The sequence below is a fragment of the Tasmannia lanceolata genome, unplaced genomic scaffold (genome assembly GCF_043159265.1).
Source record: "Tasmannia lanceolata isolate RefF3 unplaced genomic scaffold, GAP_Taslan_0.1 ptg000006l, whole genome shotgun sequence".
Lineage (NCBI taxonomy): Eukaryota > Viridiplantae > Streptophyta > Magnoliopsida > Canellales > Winteraceae > Tasmannia > Tasmannia lanceolata.
This window is the reverse complement of record NW_027518683.1, coordinates 27,410,365-27,436,798: the sequence shown is the minus strand read 5'-3', so window position 1 is coordinate 27,436,798 and position 26,434 is coordinate 27,410,365. Positions and strand designations below refer to the sequence as shown.

The window sequence follows — 26,434 nt, the reverse complement described above, 5'->3', positions numbered from 1 at the left end:
TCATTTTCTTTACGTTTTCCTCCTTTAACCAAGTTTTCGGGCCAGGTCAAAATGCGTCGTCCTTTTGGCTTTAGCATTCGTGCGACAAGCACCCTCTGCCAAAGAGGGGCATCTGTAGACACCCCATTTTGACCTGACCCAATTTTCGAAATCGAATAAATCCCGAAATCGATCCCTGAAATCAAATTCAAAATTCCCAAACTCAATTTTCAAGACCCTGAAACCGATTCCCGAAATCTCTAAAAAAAAACCCCTTTCAATCAAAAGGGATAAAAATACATAAAAATCAAATAACAAAAATCCAAAAAACATCAAAAAAGCACTCAAAAGCGTTTTTCGAAAAGCTATTTCGAACTACGTTGGCTTGATCCCTTTTCACAGGGTACGTAGGCAGCTTGGGATCGTCATCCCAAGTTCAGTCAAACTTTTCAATAAAACCATTTAAATCCTTCAAAAAATCATTCAAGTATCCAAAAATATCTTTCAAGCTTTTCTCAAAAATACAAAAACCAAAATGGGCAAGGATGGTGATTGCCAGGTCACTCGGAGCCTTCTTTTCATTTCATTTCCGATTTTGATTGTGGTTTGCCGGTTTTATCGGTTTTCCGACATTTTATCGGGTTTTGGGACGGGCGACGACGTAGCGTGGCCCCTTCACAGGGATTGTCCTCGCTGAGCCCAACGATAGGCTATGACGATCGTGAGACTTATCCGATCTTCAGCGGATCAGGATCGCTGAGCTCGATTCCTTTAGAATCGCTCCCTGAGTCTATCGTATGTCCCATTTTCTTTTCCCTGGCATTTTGGGTTTGCGCATACCGTCTATTTTCTGATTCGTTTCTTCCCTCGCATCTTTTAGCTTATCGTGTGTTTGTCTTTGGTTTCTTGTGTGTTTACTTTCAGCTTGCTTATTCCTTGTGCGTTTAGTTTCACATGCTTAGCCGTAGATATTTACCGCTTTCCTGCTTATCATATCTGCTAGTACTTGCTTAGCTATAGCTGTGCATGCGGATGTTATTGCTTTCCTAGATGTGATGGGTTAGGAGTAGATGCGGTGAGTTAGGGTTTGGATGTTTATTTCCTTTTGCCCATCCCCGGGTCATGCATGCTTAGATAGACGTTTTCTCGGGGATACTCGTTCCCATTTCACATGATTTTAGCCCAAAATTCTTCAAAATTAATTAAAAATGGCATAAGAGACCAGGTGCTTGCACTTGGGCGAATTGGGGGCGCTTAACACCTTCCCCATTCGTCATCAGGCACGGACTTTTGTATCTCTGGTTATCCGTTGCAACAGAGTATTTCATGGGATCCAGGGCCTACTTCCTTGGATGGCGACTCTTATTTGTTGTAGGTACATCTTGGTTCCGGGCTAGTCCTTGAATCGAGAGGTATCTCATTTATATCGCCACCCACCATTTCGAGAGTTCCTTGGTAGAGCTCTCATTCACATTGTGGAGATCTTAGAGGATCGGCGTGGGATCTCGTGTCCCTCGCCAACCGTCCTCGGGATCGGGGTCCACAGTTACATACATAAGGGACATGGTATGTCTTGACCAAGTCGATGTCATTTTGGTAGAGTCCTACAGACCTTTTGCTCGCCGAGGCTGCTACAGGAGATAGCCTAAAATAGGGGGAGTACTCCGGATATCATGGAAGATATTTTGAGTACTCCGCCCAGTAGGAGCGAGAATCGAAGAATTCAAATTGGACCTAATCCAACAGATTTAGGATGCAGTCAAAGAGACCTCAAAACCAGCCAGCCCTTGATTCTCAAAGTTGGAGTCTTTCCATTGGTTTGACTAGATACCTGTTTTTTCTACTCTATTTCTTGGAAAACCACGTCGCAACCAGCAATGAAATTAGATCTATTTCCCTGCCCCCTCCTGAATGCTTTCAGCTCAATCTCAAGCCAAGATAAGGAAAAAAATGCCTCGACTCTAGTGTCTAGTACTACCTCCTAGATTAGGTGCCTAGGAGTGTAGCAGTAGGAGTTTCAGACTTCAGTAAACAGTCATTTTAGAATTACTTGATCCAGTGTGATGACATTGTGAGATGACTAATCAATCTTTTAATTTACATCATTTGGTTTCATGGAGCAACCACATTGTATACTATAGGGGTTGTTTTTCATGTTATAGATGCTAACTTTTTTTCTGTGAGCATCTGGAAATATTTGATCTGTGGTAAAGCATTTTATTGGTTAATTTTAGGCAATCGATTTGTCCATTTTCTTTTCAATTACATCTTTAAAGTCATCTACAAGTTGTTTCATATTGGGTTGTTACTATAGAAAATGAATGACTTAGTTTTACACCTTACATAATTTGTAAATATTTCTTCTTGTTTCCTATTTTTCATTTGAATACCGTAAGGCTTATGCCCCGATAACGTTTCCATAGTACAGTTGGTGGTAGACTTGAACAAGCCAGTTTCATGTTGCTTTCCATTTTGTAATTTATGATTATTATCTTTTTCTGGATTACAGTTATCATGAAATCCCAGAACATGCAATATATCAGCTTGGAGGTACATCCTGCATTATGCTTGTGTCAATTCATGGATGAAGGAGCTAAATGTTTCTACTATTAGAGGTTTTCTGCGATTTGTAGCATCTGATACTTTTACTCTGTCTGCAAGTATTGTCATGTGAAAAACTTTTGTTTATAATATGTGTGATAGTATTTATATTCGCTATTATTTGGAAAATAGTTCTGTTATTGCACTCTTTCAAAATTACCTGGTGTTAGCGGATGCATGATCAGTGTGCTGCCTTCCGTTGCTTCTGTTCTTGTTGACGTTACATCTTGAATATCTGCTTTTGATCTACCTTATATATTAATGTCTGTGCCTCTCTCCTCTCTAGATTTGACTATTGGTTAGATCTTTCATAGTACCAACTACCTGACAGTGTCAATGTTGCTTAATATTGATTACTTTTGATTTAGCTGTTATGCCCAGTGCTAATGTACTGTCTTGAATTACTCTCAATGCTAATTGAATCTCATTCCCTAAATGCATTCATGTAAATAACATATAGGTGTCTTCGCCATGTATGGTATGAGACTAATTATTTGCTTCTTTCAGTGTCTTTAAAATCATATAATCTTCCTTAGTTCGTATGTATCCATGTGAATAATGTGTTGTCCACATACATTTTAAATAAGATTGTCACATTCCACTTGCGGAAGAATGTTCTAGTTTTTTGTCATAAATATATTAGATATTGGTTTTATAGATGCAACTTTGAACCTGTTTTATTCTCAATTTCTTCTGTACTTTGTTTTATATAATATGGCTAATCTAGCCATGTGTTAAATATTTCGCATTGTTATTTTGGAAACATGACCAGTCAAGCTTGGAAATGTACAAGACAGTTTGATTCGGCAAACTGGACAATCAATGATTCAAGAGGTTCTCGAGATCCACAATAGCAAGTTAAACCCCTACCAAGAAGGGCATTGTTCTGTGAACATAATTTTCCAACTCGAGCTCTCTATTCTTTTTGGATTTACATACCACTTCCTACTTGACAAGTTGTTTGATTTTTAGCTTCTTCTCTACCTTCCTACGAAATTTTATGCTGGAACTTCTTAGTCTTCATTCCCCCCTATATCAGAATTCGGGTCTTTGCTATTTTCTTCTTTTGATGGCCTTTCTTTTCAGAAATGTTATTGCTATGCTGAGTTCAGTTTACTTGCTATAACTCTTGTTAATTTTTTTTTTCTTTTTTTAGTTTGGACTGTCATCCAACTGATCGCTTGAAGTATCATGCTTAAGTTAATTCGAAAATTACGACCACTTATCCATGCAACGATTTTCGTTTTCTTTTTCCCATAAACCATAATTTTGCCTTTCTTTTTCTATAAACAATAATTTCGCTCTGCTAAACTCTACAACCTATTTCTTGTTCTCATATCTGGCTTCTAGATATGCATTTTATTTAGATTTGCTTTATTCCTTTCTGTTGATTCAAGTGCCTTATGATTGGATATTGGTACATATTTCTGTAGTTTGAACTTTTCAGTTTCATGACTTGCGAATTCTTTTATTGTTCAGAATAGCCTCTCAGGAAACTTGGCTATCAGCACGATGCTTTTCTCTCTTCTCCAAGTTCTGTGGCAGGTATTCTTGATTATGTGACTTCCAAAGAGATTTTTTACATTGAATTTCTGCATTTTTGTGGGACATTAGTATATATGTCGCTGCAAGGATGAGATGTGAAAGGCACACTGAATCCGTGGAATATGCAACCACATTAAAAGTTGGAATATCTAGACTGTTGCCAAAAAATTGAACCACTTTTTAGAGTTAGAGACCTTAGTGTTATATTCATAAGCACCTAAAAAGTTTTACTAGACTGTCGTATTGTTACCTCCGAACATTTATAGTAAAAATTTAGTTTTTCTGGTATTGTATTTTGGGCTTTTTAGCTTATAGGATCATATGCAGTAGGAAAGGAACAAATACAGTGCATTGTTGAATTTAAATAAAATTGTAAGAGAGTATCAATATCCAGATCTGCGTTTTTATCAGAAATTGGATTAGGCAAATCAAACCGAATATCAAAGTCAGGAACCAAGTATATAACCAACCTGGTACCCTAAAATTATTTTCCTTCACATTGTAAAGTAGAAAATTAGAGAATTGTGTGGTCCAGTTCTGTCTAACCAAATCTTTGAAGTACCTTTCTGTTTTCTCAAAAAAGATTTAAGTATCTTTTCTGCGTCTCCTTCGAGTTGGGGTTTGAAGCAGCGAGCGGTTCGTTCGCCCGGTACGCAGCAAGTTACTTGCAATGAGAGAGAGAGAGACCTTTCTGTTCTGTCAAAATGATTAAAGTGCCTTTTTTTTTCTGGTTCTCTTTTGATTTTGGGTTTCGAGCAGCAAGAGGTACTACCAGTAAGCGGCAAGTTACTTGCAATGAGAGAGACCTTTATGTTCTGTCAAAATGATTAAAGTGTTTTTTTATGGTTCTCCTTTGAGTTTGGGCTTCGAGCAGCAATAGGTACTAACAGTAAGCGGCTAGTGGTCAGCATTTAGAGAGAGAGAGAGAGAGGGGCTACCAATTGCGTTGTGCGACCAAGAGTTGTAATGGTGTGTCATGGTGGGAGCAAGTGAGTGGGAGGAAGGTAGGGGAGAGAGGTGGATGGGCGGTGAGAAATTATGTTGTGGGACTGAGAGTTGCAATGCCACGTGGTGATGGGAACAAGCGACGGTGGTGTCTGGTAGTGGCTGTTTCTGTATGCGATATGGGAAGTGGTGATGTTGAAAGTCTCTTGAGAAGTTGAGTGTTTGAAAAGATTTGTAAGCCTGTACGAAACCTGCCTGTTTGATCTGTTTCTAGTTCAATTGGAACTGGAAAAACCAGTTTTGGTCTATTCAGACTATATCTCAAGCTTGGTGGGGAGCTCGATTCCCACCCGGTCCATGCTTGGTTCTGGTACGTAATTTTGAATTCTGCTAGTTTCAATTGAACAATAAGGACAATTTTCGAAAATGAGGAGTTCCAACCCTGCAGTGCTTCTGGAGCTTCTCAGAGAGAGAGAGAGAGAGAGAGAGAGAGAGAGTTGGGGGGGGGGGGGGGGGGAGGGTGTTTAAATTTCTGTTTCGGATGCCACCGAAATGGATATGTCAGTTCCTGTTGGAAATTTCAGTGGAAATCCTGTAAAATCACGGAAATTTATTGAAACATATGCAAATGATAGTATTTTAAGATGAAACTTCAGAAATTGCTAGAATAAGCACAAATGCACACTTAAAAACCATCACATAAGTAAGACAACCATCCATAATAGTATAACAACAACGGACAACGATACATGCACAATGGCACGTGTCTGATTATTCAACACACACCCATTTTTCCCATTTAGTATTCATATAAATATTTATGCATAATGCATGCACCACTATCATTAAAAAATATAATGCATATAATGCATTTCACACGCAATTAATATAGATATATTTACTCATACTGATGTTATATAGTATATACTACCAATACACTTGCAGTTTTGATTTCGGTGGGGATGGAAATGGAAACATGTAAGTCATTTCATGTCGGTTTTTGTGAAAATTTAAAACCATGGGACCGATAGCCAATGGTGTTGTGTGACTAAGAGTTGTGTTAGTGTGTGGTGGTGGCCGCAACGGTAGTGGCGGGAGAGAGGTCGTGGCGGCGGCGACAACGTTTGTTGTGCGGCTGAGATTTCTAGTGACGAAACAAGTGACGTTGGCACGCGGTGGTGGCAGCTTATATGGTGTGCATTGTTTTTGTGGCTTGGGGTGGTCATTGCACGTAACAATGCAAAATGTTATGGGAAGTGGTGATGATGCTACTCTCTTGAGAAGTTGAGTTCTGGAGGAGATGTATGAACCTGTACAAAACCGACCTGTTTGGTTATGATAGCATTAAAATAATATCCAAGCTGATGCACATAATTTTAAATTCTGCTAGCATCAATTGAATGATAAAGGTAATTTCTGAAAATAAGTTGTTCCAACCCTGCAGTTCTTCTGGAGCATCTCAATTAGTGCTCGTGTACTTACTATGAGCAGCTTATATCTCGTTAAGAAGTGAACAATAGCTGTAACTTAACAAAGACATCTCTCAAAACTGGGTCATTATTTTCTTACCAAGAGGCCAAAGGCTAAATGTTTTACAAGGCCATCCCCATGTATGTCCATGGCCATGCATCATGCTTTCCGTGTGTTTTAATCATGTTGAGAAGTGAAGGAATATAAGAAGGATAAAAAAAACAAACCGTCTATTCTAAGGCTCAAACATCTTATTAAGACTAACAATGCTGTCTTTGCAGTTATCTCAAAGCCTTTGACCGGAAATCTGATATCAGTTCTATTCCCCGTAGTGTGGGGATGGACCAATTTTTAGTAGAAGATACCTGAGTTAAAACATGGATCGGGTAGAAAGGAAGCATCTCCTTTTCTATTGTAAGCTTTATGCAACATGCAGTTTCTGCTTTCTATAATGGAGATATGATGTTTGCTGTGTTTACTTTTGTTTATGCAAATTGGTTCATTATAGAACGTAGAGCTCTTTAGGAATATCTAATTGAATCCCGCAACACTATAAAATCTAAATGGTTAGTAGGGGATACTTTAATGCCTTCCTTAACATTGAAGAGAAGGCTGGTGGGAGAGCCCCAGTTCTTAAGATCTATGCATGACTTTCAAGCTGTAATCAATGCGGGAATAGATTCACCAGATGTAGCAATCAAGTGGGAGGGGGCAGAGTTAAAGCAAGACTTGACCGTCTTAATTAATGTCTTTTGGAATGATGAGATTATTCAATTAAAGGTTAGGCATTTAGCAAGAAAACGCTCTGACCATACTCCGCTATTCTATTTTTTCTAACTAAACCTTATTGTGAAAAGACCTTTATGGTTTTAGAATATATGGATAATCGATGATAGATTCATAGTTGTTGTGGGTGAGGACTAGCAAAAACTTATGTATGGAAGCAGCTTATATGCTCGAAGCTAAACCGAAGATGCTAAAAAAAGCTGAAAATTTGGAATAAGTCTTGGGAGATGTATTTCAGACTTAAGAGATGCTGAATATATGGTTACTTTGGCTGATAACTTGTACGATGAGAATCCCTCTTCTCAAATGCCGAATATTTGGCTCTTGCTATCAGAACCTTGCTTCAATCTTTGCTAAAAGAAGCGATATTTATGAGGCAAAACTCAAGGAAAAAGTGGCTGAAAGAAAGTGACAAAAACTTTTTTTATGCATCGGTAATGCATTGGAATTCTTATAATATCTTAAATAGATTGTGGCCTACTGATGAATGGGTGGAAGGTCAGACATCTATTCAGGAATTGGTGTGTGGATATTATAAAGATTTGTGAACTAATAAAGGACCATCCTCTAATGTTAATTTGTTAGATATCATTCCTTAATGTATCTTTGATGAGGGCAATGAAAAACTGATGAACTGTTGGAAACTGAAATTAAAAGTGCAGTTTTCGGGATGTGAGTTGATAGTGCGCTGTGACCTGATGATTACAACAGTAAATTCTTCACTCGTTGTTGGAAAATATTTAAAGGGGATGATCAAGACTATTAGAGAGTTCTTCCTGGGCCAACCATTTCCGAAATCATACAGTTCCAACTTTCATCACCATTACACCAAAGCACGAATCTCCAAGAGGCATGTCAGATCACTAATTACTCTATGCAACTTCAGTTACAAAATAATTTCTAAGGTGATTATTAATCGCATGATGGATATTATTCAAAATATTTTTTTTTTCTGGAACAAAATGCTTTCTTGAAAGGTAAGAACATCATTGAAATTATACCATATTACAAGAAATGATTCAGAACATCATCTTGAGGCTTGATATGACCAAAGCATACAATCGTGTTAAATTAGATATTTTTTGGTGGTTCTTGCTAAATTCGGATTTTGCAGCCTGTTTATAAATCTGATTAATGGAGATCCACTCTCTCAATAGCTCTTCGTCGTTACAGAAGAGATAATGAGCAGAGGGTTGAGGAAGTTATTTCAACTAGCTGAATATTATTTTTGTTGAAGAGGGAATATTCCTATCTACTATTGCCATTTTGTATACGATACTATAATATTCTCCAATGGTAGCAAGAGATCGATTAACAACATTACGAAATTTTTGGCTCTGTATGAAGCTGTGTCTGGTCAACTTATTAATAAAGGAAGAAGTTTCTTTTCCTGCTCTGAAAAATTTCCCTTGGCCAGAAGGAAGATAATAAGCGGGGCTACAATTTTTCAATTGAAAAGTCTTTCTATAGATTATCTGGGAGCTCTACTATACAATGGTACACTTGAGATTATATAATTTTGAGAAGTTGATTTAGAAAGTGCGATGGCGGGTGGTGGGATGAAAATAGAAGTGTCTAACGGAGGGAGTAAGCTCATCTTACTCAATCATGTGATGTCATCTATCCCCATTCATATTATTTCTGCTATTAAGCTCGCTATAGGCATTCAAAAACGGTTTGAAAGTATATTTGCAAACTTTTGATGGGACACCATAAAGTTTGGCAAGAGACTTTGGGCGGCTTAAGACAAGTTGAATAAGCCAAAGGATAAAGGAGTTCTGAATGCAGAGTCGTTAATGGACTTTTGCAGTGTTTCAAAATCAAAAGTATCCACAACTTGCACCAAAAATCAAACTCATGGAGTGCATTTCTGAAGTCGCGATACTTGAAAGGTGAGAGCTTGTATTTGACGGTTCCAAAATTGGGTGACTCAAAACAATGGAGAGACATGCTCTGGTTTGAAGAGGAATGGTTAGATAGTATCAGATGAATTGTTGAGAAAGGAAACATCTACTTGTGGACTGATACGACAATTGTCCTCTTACAGACCTTGGCTCCAACTTCTTTGGCGTAGATTTGAAACTCAGGGTGAAAGGCGTCTTGAAATAGGAATTATAGGATAGTGCTTAGAATCTTTCTGACGTGGAAAATAATCTCTCTCGAGAGGTTATTGATAGTATGAAAGCCACAATGTTGAAGATATCTTCCAAGAGTGACAAGCTGGTTTGAATTCCTAATACCTTTGGCCATATCTTAACTAGATCTGCTTGAAATGTAGAGAAGACAATCAAGTAGCAGATTCTCTTGCTAATTTCATCTGTGATATGAAATATAATCCAGTCTTTTAGGAATGGAAAGGTCTTCCTAGTCAAGGGGGGCTTTAAGGTTTGTTGTATTGGGAATTTCTAATATTCTGTCCAAGTGATTTCTTTCTTGCATTTTTGGGTTTTGAGGGAAGGCGACATGTTCTTGTCTTACCTTTCTTTAATATCAATAACATTTAAGGTATCGGCATGGGTTCCTACATTCCAGATCATAGTTGCCGGAAACTCGTTGGCGGTGGGAAACTTGTTTCCCTTGAAATGCGTTTCTCACGGGTGGGAAACTCATTTCTCCTAAAACATGGGAAACGCGTTTTGGAAACATTTCCGAAACGTGATAAAAAAATTGGAGAAATGTTTCCGAAACACATGGGAAACATACGAGAAACTTACGTAAATAACATGTGAAACGTGTGATAAACGTATGCAGCACTCGTAGAAAACGCATGTGAAGCGTGTAGGAAACATGTGTGGAACTTACAAAAATCATTTTGGAAAAAACACAACAAAAATTGTGGAACATATATTAAAAAAGAAAACAATAGCGTACATTGTAATTGTTGAATAAAGTTGTGTATGTGCGCACCCCTCTAGGGGCACTCATGTCATTCTCACACATACATATATATTAATATATAGGGTGCGTTGGAGAGAACTAATTAACTCTCTCTCCACTGTTTTCTATACTCTGTTCTTCTCTTCCTCTTCTCTAAATCTCTTCACTCATACGTACAACATGGTCTCAGAGCTGAAGGTTGACGATGAGTTCCCTCCGTGAAGACGAAGAGAAGATTGCGACGACTTCATCAACCCTATCTGAATCTATCGAAACAAGAAACCCTAACCCTAATCGATTCTTTTCAAACCCTAACCTTCATTCAACCCTAACCAAATCATTCATTCATTCAATCCTAACCCTAGTCGTACCCTAACCCTAATCGAAGTCAATCTTTTGCAACCCTAGCCTTAGCCACCACTTTGGGTTTCCTTCCCAATCCAACTGGACGCACCCTCCAATCCCTAAACCCTATTTTTTCCCATCCTTTTGTCATTCCCAAGCCAACCGCCCCAACATATTTCCTTTATTTTGTGGTGTTTCCATCACCACCAGTTCATTCCACCCATTATATTGAGGCATGTTATCGGCAGTCATGTTGTGGACTGCTCGTTGTGATTTGTGTTGATCATTTTTTATGATCGAAAGGCATCAGTTGGGATTGTTTGTTGATGCTAATCAGTTGTTGATGTTGTCGGTGTTGCTCTTGATTGTCGTTGGTGTTGTTCTTGATTGTAGGGCATTGGTTGTAGGTGTTGTTCTTGATTGTAATTGTGGCTGCGGACCTTCTTGTTATTCGGTGGCAATCGGAGCTGTAGTTGTTATTGGTATATGATTACTGGTGTTGGATTGTTAATGTTGTGGTAGTTGATTTTGTGTTGCTGATGTTGTGTTGTTAATTGTTGATGTGGTTTTGGACATTGTGATTTGGTTGGTGTGGTTGGTGTTGTCCGTGGTTGTTCGTTGTGTGTTGGTGGAGATTCTTAGTTTATTGCCTGTTGGTGGATCCTTCTTGTTGTCACTTGGAGTAGGTATTCGCAATGACTTCGTCTACCTCCTCTACCATTTCAGGCGCGTTTCCTGTTGTATCTATGACATCCGTCAAGCTTGACGGATCAAACTATCCTGCCTGGAGTCGATCAGTTCAGCTTTATCTTCGTGGGCAGGGGAAGTTGAGTTTTATCACAGCGGATCCACCGAAAACTAAGGATTCCTCCTACGACAAGTGGAGTCAAGAGGATGCCCTTCTTCAGTCACTCTTGTGTCAGAGTATGGAGTCTAAGATTGCAAGTCATATGTTATTTCTAGCTACGTCTCGTGCAGTTTGGTTACGAGCAGAGACTCTCTATTCGAGGACTAACAACCTCACTCGGATCTGTGATGTTTACACTGATTTCTTCAGTGTGAAGCGGGGCGAGAGATCTGTTTCTTAGTACTATTCTGACTTTGTTGGTCTATGTGAGCAGCTGGATGTCTATCATCGTCCATCTACCGATCTTGCCGTTTTAGCAAAGCAGAAAAATGAGCTACGTGTTACTCGGTTTTTAGATGGACTAGGCCGTGAGTTTTTGCCTATTCGTCAGCAGATCTTAGGTCTTGGTACTTTACCAGACATGGATGAGGTATTCTCTCGTATTCAGCGAGCGTTGCGGGTTGATGCTCACGCTGATTCTATGGGTGAGCAGTCTGCCCTGATTGTTCAGTCTGGGTACAGTAGAGGATCACGGAGTCGTGGTCGTGGTCGTAGAGGTACTAGTCGTGGTTTTGGCTGTGATTCAGAGGGAGGCCAGTGCGCGTAGCACTGGTGGTCGTGGAGTCCGTTATTGTTCCCATTATGATATGGAGGGTCATACCGTTGATTTCTGTTATGATTTACATCCAAAGTTGCTACCCTCTCGAGCTGCACATCATGTTTCAGGGACTACCTCAGCGACTCCTACTTCTGTTCCTACTGATTCTTCAGACACCTTAGTGGTCTCTCGCACTGAATACGAGGCTCTTCTACGACTACAAGACAAAGGGAAACAACCAACTACCACTCTTGCGAAGGAAGATAGCAACCCATCCTGCTCCCTCAGTCATTCCATTTCATGGCTATTGACTCTTGAGCCTCTCATCACATGACTGGTAACAGTAGCCTACTTAGCCTCTTTAAGCCTAATTCTTCTTCTACACTGGTTACTTTGGCTAATGGGGCAAAGTGCCCTATTTCTGGTACAGGGGACACATCTGTCAGTTCTCATTTATCTCTTTCGTTTGTTTTATGTGTTCCTAGTTTCCCCTGTAATCGACTTTCTGTTAGCCAACTAACTCGTCGTCTTAATTGTTCGATGACATTCTTTCCATCTTATTGTTCTTTTCAGGATCTAGCGACTGGGAGGAGGATTGGTTATGGTCATGAAGTGGATGGATTCTACTACCTTGACGGTGATACTGCACCTACTGCGCTGAGTACTTCGGTTGATTCATTCATGTGGCACTGCCGTCTTGGTCACCCTCCAGCTGATCGTATGCGGTATTCTTCAGTTGTGTCTGGTCCAATTAGTCAGTTTCAGTGTGAATCTTGTCAGTATGAAAAACACCATCGTGTTTCCTATTAGTCACGTTCAGTTAGTCGTGTCCTACGTCTGTTTGAGCTGGTTCATTCTGACGTGTGGGGTCCATGTAGGACTACTCTATTTGGAGGTCGATATTTCATTATTTTTGTCGACGATTATTCAAGGATGACTTGATTATATGTAATAAAAGATCGTTCTGAAGTTTTTAATATATTTCGCTCATTTTATGTTGAAATATCTAATCAGTATTCATGTAAATACCCGAATTATACCTCCCATCAAAATTCGTCCCCCTCATTGAGGGGCGTTTCTGTCTTTTCAAGATTAGAGTTAGATTTGGTTTAGGGCTTCTTTAGATAAGCCTATAAATACATCATTATGAGAGATTAAGAAATCCTAAACCATCTTTGCAGCCCTAAGAGGAGATCTTCAAGGAGAAAGAGAAGAAGATCGCAATTTGGGAAGTGAGATCACGAACTGAGGTAAGAGTAATGATCTTTAATGGTTAAACGAATAAAAAGAACCATAAACTAGGATTTTGATGTGAAAAGATAGATGATTGTGGCCTTGGTTTTAATCTATGGTAAATTCAGTATTAGATCTTAGTTTTCTTGGGATTCGTTTCATGATGAATCCCCAAAGAATTTAAGAGCAATCGTTTGTATCCATAGAAACCTTGGATGTTGCCTAGAGTTGGGTTTAAAACCTTAATAAGTAATCATGGTGATTCATAGTGTGACATTGAATCTGTTGGATTCCTCTGGCTTATACGATCTCAACGGTTTTGACCTCGTGTAATTTGAAGCTCGGATGGAAAAGTTATGAATCATTAAAGATATGAGAAAATCGGAGAAGGCAAGTTTCCCCAGGGGCAGTCGACTGGCATGGATCTCCTCGGGTTTGGCTTCTGTTTTGAAACAGTTGTCTCGGGGCAGTCGACTGGCTCCGACCGGTCTACCCCAAACTTTGGTACTGTTTTGGGACAGTAGTCTTGGCCAGCCGACTGGGGTATCCCAGTCAACTGGTCAAGGATCCGCCGAAAAATTTGTCGTTGCGGCCCAGTCGGCTGATGATACCAGTCGACTGAAGCGCCAATGAGAATTAATTCCAGAGAATCAGTAACCTTTGGCCAGCCGACTGGTGGGGTCCCAGTCGACTGCCAATGACTTGGAATTTGTGATTTTATTTGGGATTTCCCCAATCAGTTTGTGTGTGTTTTGCCTTAATTTTAGGCCCTTATGTGATGTGAATGAACCATTTGGAATAGGTATTTGATCACTAAGGAAAGGAATAAAGAAAGTGATTCGGTATTGAGGTACGTAATTTCGTACTACTTCAGAGTTGTGATTTACCTTTTGAATACTATACCATCATTGGATTGTGAACCCTAAACTTTCTGACTTGTGAAGCCATTAGTAAATTTTGATCTCTGTTTGGATCTTGCATGCTCAATTCCTTTTGTATTATCAAATATATGAACCCTTGGAATATTGACTTGTATTTATTGTGAAACTACACTTTCTTTGAACTTTGAACACCTTTTGAACTGTGTGAACTTTGAACACCTATTGAGAGGCTTAGATTATATGAACTCAGAAAAAGACCCCGTCAGAGGGGGCACAGGCTTTGGCCTATATATATGAACATAAGAACTATGATCCCGCCAATGGAGGATAAACGTTGGCCCTGTCGACAGGTATGTGAACCTAGGAACTAGTTCCGACACCGTGGGCAGTCGGTGTAAGCAATAACTCGCTTTTTGGACCCGTTAGCAGTCGGGGTTACAATAGCTTGCTTTTTGAACTAAGCCGATGATCTTAGGGTGGTTACGAACCCATATTGATCCCTTCAGTGACCTTTTGAACAATGTGACCTGTGATGTGACATTTGATATATGCTTCTATGAACATTTTTGTTCCCTATTGAACTTGTGAAAATTGCTTCATTTGTGACTGATACCTTTCATCCTATTGTGAACTTTTCTTTGTAGCATGCAATGATCCCGCTCTTGTAGTGCGTTATTATGTACTGAGCTTTTCAGCTGACAGTGGTTTATTATTTTTAGAGTTTAATCCTCGTGGAACCGACGAGGAGGTGCAGGAGTGATCCCAATTTTCGACCATCATTTTAGTGCTTTTACTTTTATTAGACAGTGAGTATTGTTTAGGACTTATTGAGACTATGTTATTTGATTAACTACTTGATTTATTATGGGATTATGGGTTAGATGAGCGGATATGAGATTTAATAATGATTTGATGTAAGACATTTGAATTTAGTTATTTAGATTGTGGCAGATGGTTTTCATTATTGCTATGCTAGCCTTGTATGCTTGTGTACGGCGCTGTCACACCCCTAAGCCTTGTGTTTTGAACATGTACATGAATGTGTGTGAGTGGCTTGGGGGCGTGACAATTCATGTTCTATTAAATGTCTACGCACAGATAATGCACGTGAATATTTCTCTGTTTCTAATGGTTTTCAGGAGTTTTTATCTAGTCGTGGTATTATTCATCAATCATCGTGTGCCCATACCTCTCAGCAAAATGGTGTTGCGGAGAGGAAAATTCGATATCTTGTGGACATAGCTAGGACACTTCTGTATCAGATGCAGGTTCCTAAATCATATTGGGCTGAAGCCACTCTCACAGCCTGTTTTCTGGCAAACCGTCTTCCATCCTCGGCTCTTGATAATCGGTCACCTTTCTTTGTCTTGCATCCCTCTGGGAATCCATTTCTCTTACTTCCCAGAGTGTTTGGTTGCACGTGCTTTGTTCACAATCTTACGCCTGGATTAGATAAATTGGACCCTAGAGCGATTAAATGTGTTTTTTGGGCTATTCTCGCACTCAAAAGGGCTAGAGATGTTCTAGTCCTCAGCTTTGTCGTGCTTTTGTGTCTGCTGATGTTTCATTCTTTGAGGATAAGCCCTATTTTAATGGACCTACTTCTACCTAGGTTCCTGACTCTGAGGTTCCGCAGCCATTACCTGTCTTAGTATCGATTTCATCTGCTGTCGATCAACCCAAACCTTTGCAGGTTTATTCTCGTCGTTGTCAACAGCCTGTCTGTCAAGATGCCACTTCATGTCCTCCAGCCCCCTCACAGCTCGCTGGACCGCCCACTGCTCCTGAGGTAAGTGATTCCCCTGGTGAAGCCCCGATTGCATCTTGTACGTGATCTCGTATCACTCATCATCCTATCTCTGATGTGGTTTCTTATGCTCGTGTGTCACCCTCTTACAGTTCATTTTTGTCATCTATGTCTTCAGTATCTATTCCTTACTCTGTTGTCAAGGCTTTGGCTAATCCAGGTTGGCAAGCAGCGATGGATGCAGAAAAGGGTGCTATGAAAGAGAATCACACATGACAGTTGGTCCCTCTTCCACCAGGAGCTCAAGTGGTTGGCTGTAAGTGGGTATTCACAGTGAAATATCTACCAAATGGGACATTAGAAAGACTGAAGGCTCGATTGGTCGCAAAGGGGTATTGATTACACAGACAAATTCTCTCAAGTGGCCAAGATTCCCTCCATCAGAGTTCTGGTATCCCTTGCAGTCAACATGTCGTGGCCTCTTTACCAGTTAGATGTCAAGAATGCCTTCTTGCATGGTGATCTGCAAGAACAGGTGTATATGGAGCAACCTCCTGGGTTCGTTGCTCAGGGGGAGTTGAAAAATGTTGTCTGCAACTTACAAAAGGCAATATATGGTCTTAAGCAATCCCCTCGTGCTTGGTTTGAAAGATTTAGTGAAGCAGTGATACGATTTGGAATGAAACAGTGTGCAGTAGACCACTCAGTGTTTAGCTCTCAGGGCGAAGATGGGAGGATCTTCCTGATTGTTTATGTTGATGATATCATAATCACAGGGTGTGACAGCCTAGGTATACAAAGGCTGAAGGACTTTCTTCAGAAGGAATTTTATACCAAGGATCTTGGTCGTCTGAGATATTTTCTAGGGATAGAGGTAGTATATTCACGTGGAGGGTTATCTCTATCACAAAGAAAGTATTCACTGGATATATTGGAGGAGACTGGTTTTCTGGGAGCAAAGCCTGTTGAGACTCCCATGGACCCAAACGTCAAGCTTTCACCTGATCAAGGGGAGTTACTAGAGGATCCAGGCAGATATAGAGGTTTAGTTGGGAGGTTGATTTACCTCACTGTTACACGTCCAGAAATCGCTTATGCAGTGGGCGTGGTTAGTCAATATATGAGTACTCTACGAACATCTCATTGGTCGGCAGTTATTCAAATAGTGAAATATCTGAAGAAAGCTCCCGATAAAGGTCTTCTCTTCAGAAAACATAATCACATGAGGATTGAGGGATATTCAGATGCAGACTGGGCAAGATCTCCTGCAGACAGGAGGTCTACAAATGGCTATTGTACTTTTGTTTGACGTAACCTAGTGTCGTGGAAAAGCAAGAAACAGGAAGTTGTATCAAGGTCAAGTGCAGAAGCTGAGTACAGAGCTATGGCCTATACCGGTTGCGAGTTGATCTGGTTAAGGTCTCCCCTACTCTTCTCCCGCGTCGCTTTACTGTGACAACAAGTCTGCCATCCATATAGCCATGAATCCAGTCTTTCATGAGCGAACAAAAGATATAGAGGTGAATTGTCACTTTATTCGTCATCGAATTAAAAAAGGAGAGATATGCATTGTGTTTACAAGGTCGAATGATCAAATAGCAGACATATTTACAAAACCATTGAGTAGAGCTCGATTGGGCGATTTATGTAACAAGCTGGGAATGTATGATATACATACTCCAGCTTGAGGGGGAGTGTTGAATAAAGTTGTGTATGTGCGCACCCCTCTAGAGGCAGTCATGTCATTCTCACACATACATATATATTAATATATAGGGTGTGTTGGAGAAAACTAATTAATTCTCTCTCCACTGTTTTCTATACTATGTTCTTCTCTTCCTTTTCTCTAAATCTCTTCTTCATCTCCACTCATACGTACAACAGTAATATAAATAAAAATAAGAAAAAATCAAATAGAAATTTGAAATTAATAAAATTTAAATCTACAAAACCACGTATTTCGGGTTTCTCTTGTATTTCATGTGTTTTTTCTATCGTTTCTGAAATGCTTCTAATTCGTTTCCAAAGACGTTTCTCATACGATTTTCTATCATTTTCTCATTTCTCGTTTCCCGTTTCCCGTTTCCCCTATATTTTTTTTCACGCGTTTTCCATTTCCGTTTCATGTTTCGTTTCCCACCCTGGTAACTATGTTCCAGATAAAAACCGATCACATATTTGCAGTGAATTTAAATCCGGACAACCATGATTCGATATTGTGATCACTCACTTTGGTTTACAGTTCTCTGATTGGCTGCTGAGAGCATTTTGGCAATGGTAATAGCCTTTGACAGCTGGTTAAAATGTGTTTTACAAGGTGACTTGTCCCATTATCAAAACATGGTCACGCAGATATCAGTATCCTAAGTCTTTTCTGGGTATCATGTGAGTTGGAAGTGGATTTAGTTATACAACATGGTTATTTCTGTTAGATGCTTCTTGAATCCTGTTCACTTTGTTTAATTTTTTCTGCTTATGCTTTAAACTTTGTTTAATTTTTCCTGCTTATGTTTATTTGAGAATGAAACATTGCCAAACATGTGATAGCCATACTTCATCATATTATCTAACAGAATAATTTATAATGGCTTGCTAGGTTGTGTTCTTGATATGGCATATTTATTGTGTCTGTTTCAACATAAAAACCGATGAGTGGGTAGGTTCTTAAAGCAATTATTTTACTGATTTTCGTAGCTGTGTTTGGTTCTCTTTATCTTGCTCCCAACATTTATATGAGTATAACCCATGTGATTATTCAGATAAACTGGAAGAAATATCCAGAGTTCCACCTCATTCTTCAGCCTCAACCAGGTAAGATACATATATCAGCACAAGAACTATTGAACCTAAGATGTCGATTGATTTCTGCCCAATATGTTTCTGACGATATTCATGAGTCTTGCCAATGAACTTTTTCAGGGCAACCTATTCCGGAAATGAGATTTAGAAACCCATATCATAAGGGTATTATACTCAACATTAAGGAGTTCCTAAAAGTGGAGGCATAGACCCATTCTACGCATGAGTTTTCAGAGCTCAAAAGACTTGGGTTCAATGCACGGTCCCTTTCTACTAACAACAATCTGAGCTCAATTCAACCTAGGCTTTGGTCACCGGTTTATCCACTAAGATGTGGGTTAAGGAGATAGGCTAGTAATTATTGGCAATATTTGGCTAGCAGCTCGGAGAGTGTTTTGGAGTCTACAGCTTTCACCATTCCTAGAAAAGAATGGAGTGTTGACAGGGCAGATAGGTACGAGTTCTTCAACGACACAATCATTGGATTCTCAGAAGCCACAAGACGGAACTCCTGGTTACCAAATGGAAAGTGACTCAAACCATGTGGTAACTGTCTCCTAATTCTCAATATATGTACATATAACCAAATGGAAAACTCAAGTGACTCAAACCATGGGTGCGATCATACTAGCACAAATGCACTGGATACCATCAGAACTCCGAAGTTAAGCGTGCTCCGAAGTTAAGCGTGCTTGGGCGAGAGTAGTACTATGATGGGTTACCTCCTAGGAAGTCCTCGTGTTGCACCCCTCTAATTTTTGTCAATTTTCAAACAAAAAAGGTGACTCAAAGCATGTGCTAACTGTTTCTTAATTCACAATGTATTTGTATGTATACGTGTGTGTGTGTGTGTGTGTGTGTATTGCTGATGAAAATTTCATATTTCTCAGTTTGATGAACCACACCTCTGGTGTGAACATTTGATGTCTTTTCTAGTCAACAATCTTCATCTGATATTGAAATTTTCATAGTTTTGAATCTGTGAAAATCATCTGTATGTGAACTGTAGACTTTTTTTCTGAACCCAAAGGAAGATCCTTGTGAAGAAACATAATTATATATTCGTTCCCAAAATCCAATCTTTCCAGGCATAAAGTTCCCCAAAGCCTCCCCCTTTCAGCTCCAAATCCACCCTTTGTACATATCCACACAATCTTGCCTTGATCATCTACGCGTAGTATCAAAAGCATAAATTATACATTTCCTAGTTTCCATAGGTATTTGCTTGAAAGATTTCTCATTCGCAAAATTCAGATTCTGTTTTTCGACATAAAGCGACAATTCAAATAAGGACTTCCTTTCCTAACATTTCAGAGGCCGTTTATTCTTAAATCTTTTCAATTTAAAACATTCCTATATTCAAAACTCGTCACTCCATATTTTTTTAATCTTTTGTGGTGATTAAATCTTTTCAATTTAAAAAATTTCCATATGCAAAACTCATCACTCCATATTTTTTTTATCGTTTATGGTGTTCAACACTTGTTTGATTGATGATACCTGCATCTCCAATAAGACCGTTCTTTGTCATTAAAAACAGACCCTTTAAAAATACCTCTTGCAACTCAAAATTCCTTGATTTTTAACCTCCATTTCCCATATCCCTTTTGTATATCTTGATCCTCAATTTCATTTTGTATTTAAGCTCAAAAGCTCCACCAAAGTATCTTGGACTCAAAATCTTCAGTGTCTTCCCCTCCAAAAATTTATCACCTCCATAAAACAACCTGCATTGGAACTCCATAACAACCTGCATTGGAACTCCATAACACCATCTCAATTATTAGATGCCTCTTAGGGCATTTAAATTTGTACCATATATAATAATAGGAAACCTTAAGTGTCAACGAACAGGCCAGAAGTTTATAATTACCAAAAGTATATAATAATAAATGGACGATGATATTTTCACTCCCCCAGCATTATGCATGTGTGCCCCTTATAACGTGATTAGACGTCAAAAAGCGTTAATGTTGCCCACTTTTCATGTAAAATCACGTTATAAGAGGCTAAACATTGCAATTGACATTGCTTCAGCACTGGAATATCTTCGCCATCATTGCCATATAGCAATCACTCATTGTGATATAAAGCCAAGTAACATTCTTCTTGATGAAGACATGAATGCTCACTTAGGAGATTTTGGGTTAGCCAGGTTTCTTCCAAGAATTATTGGCAACTCTGAAGATCGAAGCAGCAAGATTCGGTTAAAGGGAACTATTATTGGGTACATTGCTCCAGGTAAAAATTTTATTGCCTGTCTTCATTTTTTTTTTATTTGGTCAGTTTTATGGAATATTTGAAACTTAAAATCGCTTATGTAGCACGAGAAAGCCTAAGGGCTCTTTGGATACCACTAAAAACCATTTGCATATAATATTGTATGAAAATGATTATAGAGAGTATTATATCTCCCTTAGTTGTGGCTTCCAAAGTGAACTTAATGTCTCATTTACAAATAGGATTAACTTTAAGCAATCTTATATGTATATAACGCGCAATTTTGGTGGTATCCAAAGAGGCCCTTAATCAGAAACTCTCAACCAAAATACTAAGTTTATAACTAGCTGTCCTTTTTTCGTCAAAGTGAATATAATTCCAAATGGCCAAAAATATAAGCATTCCATCCATGTGTGAAATGTAGACATGCATATAAAACCAGCAAGTCACATGAAAAATGAGTTACTCTTGTAGTGCTTATGCCTCAAAAAGATGGTTGGGATTGAGGAAAATCCTACCAGATAATTACTCAATAAAAAAAGACAAGTTTTATCAAAATAATTGGAAAATCCTAAACATTAAAAACAAAATGTTCAAATAATCAGAACATTCACTAACCAAAGCTTCTCGAAAAAAAAACAGAAATTTGCCAGATCAATTAATGATGGACCCATTTTCCACAAAGGTTCACATGTAAAAGGGAGTTGACATTGCAACAAACATTGCCATATGCTTTCTGTTGTTCAATCGTTATTTATTCCTATATTTGTCTTTGACGCTGCTTAATTAAGTAGAAGGTAAAATGGGTAAAATAATCTTTAAATTATTTTTAGATAATCGATTGGTGATTTTTATAACTATTCATAAATTAATGCCTTTTAAGCTTTATGATAATTTTCCCTAAGATATAGGCCTTTTGGATTGTGGGCCATCAATATAAGAAATATGAGAGGTCCACTTTCTCATTCTTTACTTTCATGACGATTGACTACACATCTCTCTCTCTCTCTCTCTCTCTCTCTCTCTCTCTCTCTCTCTCTCTCTCCATTGAACCACTCTTTCAATGCAGACTAGGATCGGATGTGTTAAAAATTGTGCACTAGAAGAAATTCTTGACAATAATAAGTTAAATGTTTGAAATTTCAATAGAAAAACATTTATAAGTGGAATTCCATTCGGAAAATCAAACTGGAGTGAAAATGACCGACGATTTGTTCATTTCACAGTATTTTTTAGCATTCGTGGGGATTCGAGCGCTCCACTACAAGAAACTTATTTGTTTTCTTGCATGTACACGTTTCATGATATAGGATCTCTTGCTTTTTTGTTCAAAACGGATTTCTGTTTTGTTAGTAGTCCTCTTTCTATTATAATGCTATGATTAAAATGTTTTTCTTGAATTGATTTTAACATGTATGAAATTGTACTCTTCATGTCGGCCATCTACTCATTGATTGGAAATAAATATTACCTTTTCTTACACTGAGATAAGTCATTATTCCTGTTTAGCCTATAGTTTGTGATGCCTTATGGAATGTATTTCTTTTAACACTAAAGTCCTTCTTTGATAGTAAGGGTTCTAATGTGAAGATTTCATTCTATTGTCTCTCACTTCTTTGAGAAAATTTTTTCCATTTTGTTTCTCATAATCAGATCTCTTATTATTATTTTTTTTGTTTCTAATTAGCATATTGCTTCCTTTGTCATAAAAAAGCATAACATATGTGTAAAATTGCAAAATATGGAACCGGTTGCCATGTCTCCATGGCCGGAGATGTGTATAGTTATGGGATTCTTCTATTAGAGATATTCACTGGAAAGAGCCCCATGAGTGACATGTTTAAGGATGGCCTAACCCTTCGAAAATTTGTCGAGATGGCTTTTCCTGAAGAAGTGATGGATATTATAGATCCATTACTTCTTTTAGAAGATGAAGAAGTTAGAGCTACCAATAATATTGGGAATGACAGAGATAAGAAACGTCGATTGCAAGAGTGCTTGGCGTCACTAATGAGGATTGGAATTGTATGTTCTGCAGAATCACCAAGAGAACGAATGGAGGTGGGAGATGTTGCGAAGGAAATAAATGTGATCAGAGAGCGATATCTTGGTGATGGAATCCACGGACAGAGACAAAATAGGGCCTTACTACTGGGTGAAGGTTCATCTTACCTCAGCAACTACTAAGAAACTTGATGAAAATGTTTTTTTCTAATAACATGCCAATCTCATTCTTGGCAAATTATGCTTGTGACACCAGCATAAATTTGGTCTCTTGGGCTTGAGACTGCCTACCGAACAATTCCAGAGGAGCTGATAGATGCGACCATCTATGTAGTCCTTATATACGTAATAATTGTTTCGTTTTACTATTACTTTTCTTGTATTATGATCGGTTAGAGGCAAGAATTTATTTCCTCCTCTTGTATCTTTTATTCTTATTAATAAAATATAAGGTGTTGCTAAGGTTCCTAGATATATTTTAGGCTAAAAACAGGCTCATTCTTGGTGTCGATTCCTCTAGCTGCGAGGCTCCTCTGTTCATGAACCCATTGTTATATCGCTAGTTTCCTCTGTGCGTTAGGCCTCCTGCATGTCATCCATCCTTGACCTTCAAGATAGTCAACACTCATCCACCTCAGCAAATGACGTAGAAGGTGCTTTCCATCGTGACTTAGCTAATACAGGGTAGTAAGTAAAATTAAGCATACAAGTGTGCTAATTGCCAAGATTACTCCTCTGCGAGCAACGACTTTTATCTTTCACTAAGGTCATGGAAAGGACATTATTGTAATTATAGTTCGGGGATCCCCACATACACACAGCATATTTTTCCCAAGGATTGAAGTTACAATTGCAATTTTTTTTGTTGGAGTAATTGCATTTCAAAAGAACCTCTCTTTTTGTAATTCAGCCTCTAGGAATTGAAAGACAAATTCAAATATGACAAAAAACAAAAATTCTCACAGTATTCTAAGGTTAAACTAGAAAAATTATTGTATAGGCAAATAAAAACCCGTGCTAATAAAAACCTCTAGAACGCCCTTTGTATAGGCAAATAGTGCAAAACTAGTCATTTGGGACAACCCAACGCCTCTCTAATGGCTAGTTTTACTAGTCGTTAGGATTTTTTGTTTATTTTGGAACAGATTTCCTGACAGACGTTGGTCAACTCCCATGGACGTCCGTGGACAATTCTGCCCGGTTTAACTGGTTTGCACTATGAACTCCATAAATACTAGTAGCAGACCCGTGCGATGCACGGGCGTTCTAAAAAAGGAAAGCTTTATAACAATTTTTTTTTAAAAAAAGAAGAAGAAACATTCATAAGGAAAATATAGAGAAAGTTTCAATAGAAAAGGATATAAGAAATCCATCTAGAGAAGCAAACATATATCTTAAACAAACAAATAATAATAATTGAAACCTCTTCCACTTAGCTTTTCCTTGAAATTCTACCATTTATATAGGTCTTCGATTCCTCTCTTTCTGAAAAGGAACCTTTTTTGAGAAAGTTTTTTCCCATATTTCTTTGGTTCCCGGGGACGAATGCCCAATAAAAAAATTGTCATTTTTGTACGGAAAATGGAATTAACAGAACAAAGAAGAAGTGTATAAATTAAAACCCACCAATTTCTTTTTCTTCTAGACTCAAGTAGATCTTCAAAAATAGTCTAATTTCAGTTGAGGAAGATTCCACCTTTTTACTAAAATAACAAATACCCAGAGAACAAAATCTTAGAGAATCGAGCATGCTACTCTCACAGGTAGTGTTGGTGACGACCTTCCCAGACCTGGGTTGAGAAGGCTCGTTCAAGAAAACAGCCATGGGAAAATGCGAACAAAATGCCAATTAGAGAAGCAGAAAACAAAACAGAAAAAGGAAAAACAAAAGGTACTTATAACCTTTAGGTGGGAAAAAATAAGTCTCCCCACTGCATTATAATTTGTCCATAAATAATTCAACGCAAAAGCACTGTTTGGAGCATATCTCCCTCTTTCTAATTTGTCCATAGAAACAGTGCTTTAACCAATGATATTATAAATACAATACTCGAATGATGTAAAATTTGTATTCTTCTGTTTTTGTTTCTAGTAAGGTTTATTCATCGTTTGACATAAAGAGAATATGACATAAAAGGAAATACTTTTTTACCTTTGCAATGGCATCCTTGTCTCCCTCTTTCTCAAATTTTATAATATCTGGTGTCTCCAAATTGATAATTATCTGTTGCATTCCTTGTCTCAGCAAAATACATGCAAAGCTGCAAAATTTAACATGTAAATAAATCAAAGGATAAGCAATCATATAAAGCATATGGAAATATGTATTTTCAAGGGATATCATAGAAACATACCCAATATTGATGGCCGTCTCCATCTTATCTCCAGTTAAAACCCATATTTTTATCCCAGCTTGTGCAAGTAGAAACATACCCAATATTGATGGCCGTCTCCATCTTATCTCCAGTTAAACCCCATATTTTATCCCAGCTTGTTCAAGCTTGTCAATGCATTCAGGAACCTTCTTCTTCTTCAGCATCATCCTTCCGCACCCTTCACTGCCTTCACAACGAATAGTGATCCTTCGGCACCCTTGCAACCTGCAAAAGATGAAAATTAAATTAGAATTAGATTCATAAAAAAAAAAAACAGAAAATGGAGCGCAACCTTGCAAAAGATGAAAAATAAATTAGAATTAGATTCGTAAAAAAACAGAAAATAGAGCAAAGGAGAGATCAGAAATGGAGAACGAACCCATTAATTGGGCTCTGTGGTTTGTGGGGGGAGAGAGAGAGAGACCCTTTTAGAAACTGCCGAATTTGGCGAAAATTCTTGGAAGTAAATCGATGGGATTTTTGGACATGGAGAAGCCGAGTTTGGAAGTGCAAGAGTTAAAATAGCAGCTAGCTGTCACACATCCGTTTTCCAAAATAACAGGGATTGTTGCACATAAACAACTGCCTTGAGAGAGTCCAAGATAAAGGAATTTAGAAAATTTAGGGAAGTGACTTTTAGAATTCCGTTTTAAAGAGTGCGTTATTAAAGGATGGTAAAGACGGAAAATATTTTTAAGTGTTTTTTAACAACCAAAAAAATTCCACCAACATGAAATCCTAAAAATATTCTGATTCTACAGACCGAAAAACATTCCCTTTGCATAATCTCTTTTTGGAAACGATAAGATCAATTACTTATTTGAAATAAATTCAAATAGGAGAAATTGGAGGAAACGTGGAGTTGAAGAGATTTAGGCATATTTTTTAAAACAGGATAAAAAATGGTTCGATTCTAATCTAATCTAAAGGCTGTTACGATAAATATGGTAGGCCACATAAATATTGTATGATCTTTTTTTTGCAAAAGACTTTTCAAATGATTTTTTAGAATTCCGACTTTTGCAAAGAGGAGGGGACACGTGGCAGCACCACGGCGTAGAGTATATATATATACCGTAAGAGAACGGTTCCTACACATTTGTGTAGAGAGTTCTGTAAACACTAGCTTAAAATATAGAGGGGGCCCACATTGTTTAGGTGATCCAAGCCATCCATTTTAAA

General features: G+C 38.3%; 2 long non-coding RNA genes and 1 pseudogene across 3 annotated transcripts; 2 read left to right on the top strand and 1 right to left on the bottom strand.

Moving 5' to 3' along the window:
• The first annotated feature begins 2,529 nt into the window (after positions 1-2,529).
• LOC143880188 (uncharacterized) lies at positions 2,530-18,934 on the top strand. The gene is made up of 5 exons (XR_013251539.1): positions 2,530-2,594; positions 4,060-4,125; positions 18,451-18,510; positions 18,614-18,665; positions 18,774-18,934. It is a non-coding gene; the product is annotated as an uncharacterized LOC143880188 (long non-coding RNA).
• LOC143880189 (uncharacterized) lies at positions 5,600-26,041 on the bottom strand. Of its 2 annotated transcripts, XR_013251541.1 has the most exons (4): positions 25,632-26,041; positions 25,232-25,477; positions 25,030-25,138; positions 5,600-6,380 (listed from the first exon to the last, which is right to left on the bottom strand). It is a non-coding gene; the product is annotated as an uncharacterized LOC143880189 (long non-coding RNA). The 2 variants fall into 2 exon arrangements; XR_013251540.1 differs by lacking the exon at positions 5,600-6,380 and having other exon boundaries at positions 24,270-25,138.
• On the top strand, positions 19,268-19,403 carry LOC143880522 (5S ribosomal RNA; annotated as a pseudogene).
• Positions 26,042-26,434: the final 393 nt, after the last annotated feature.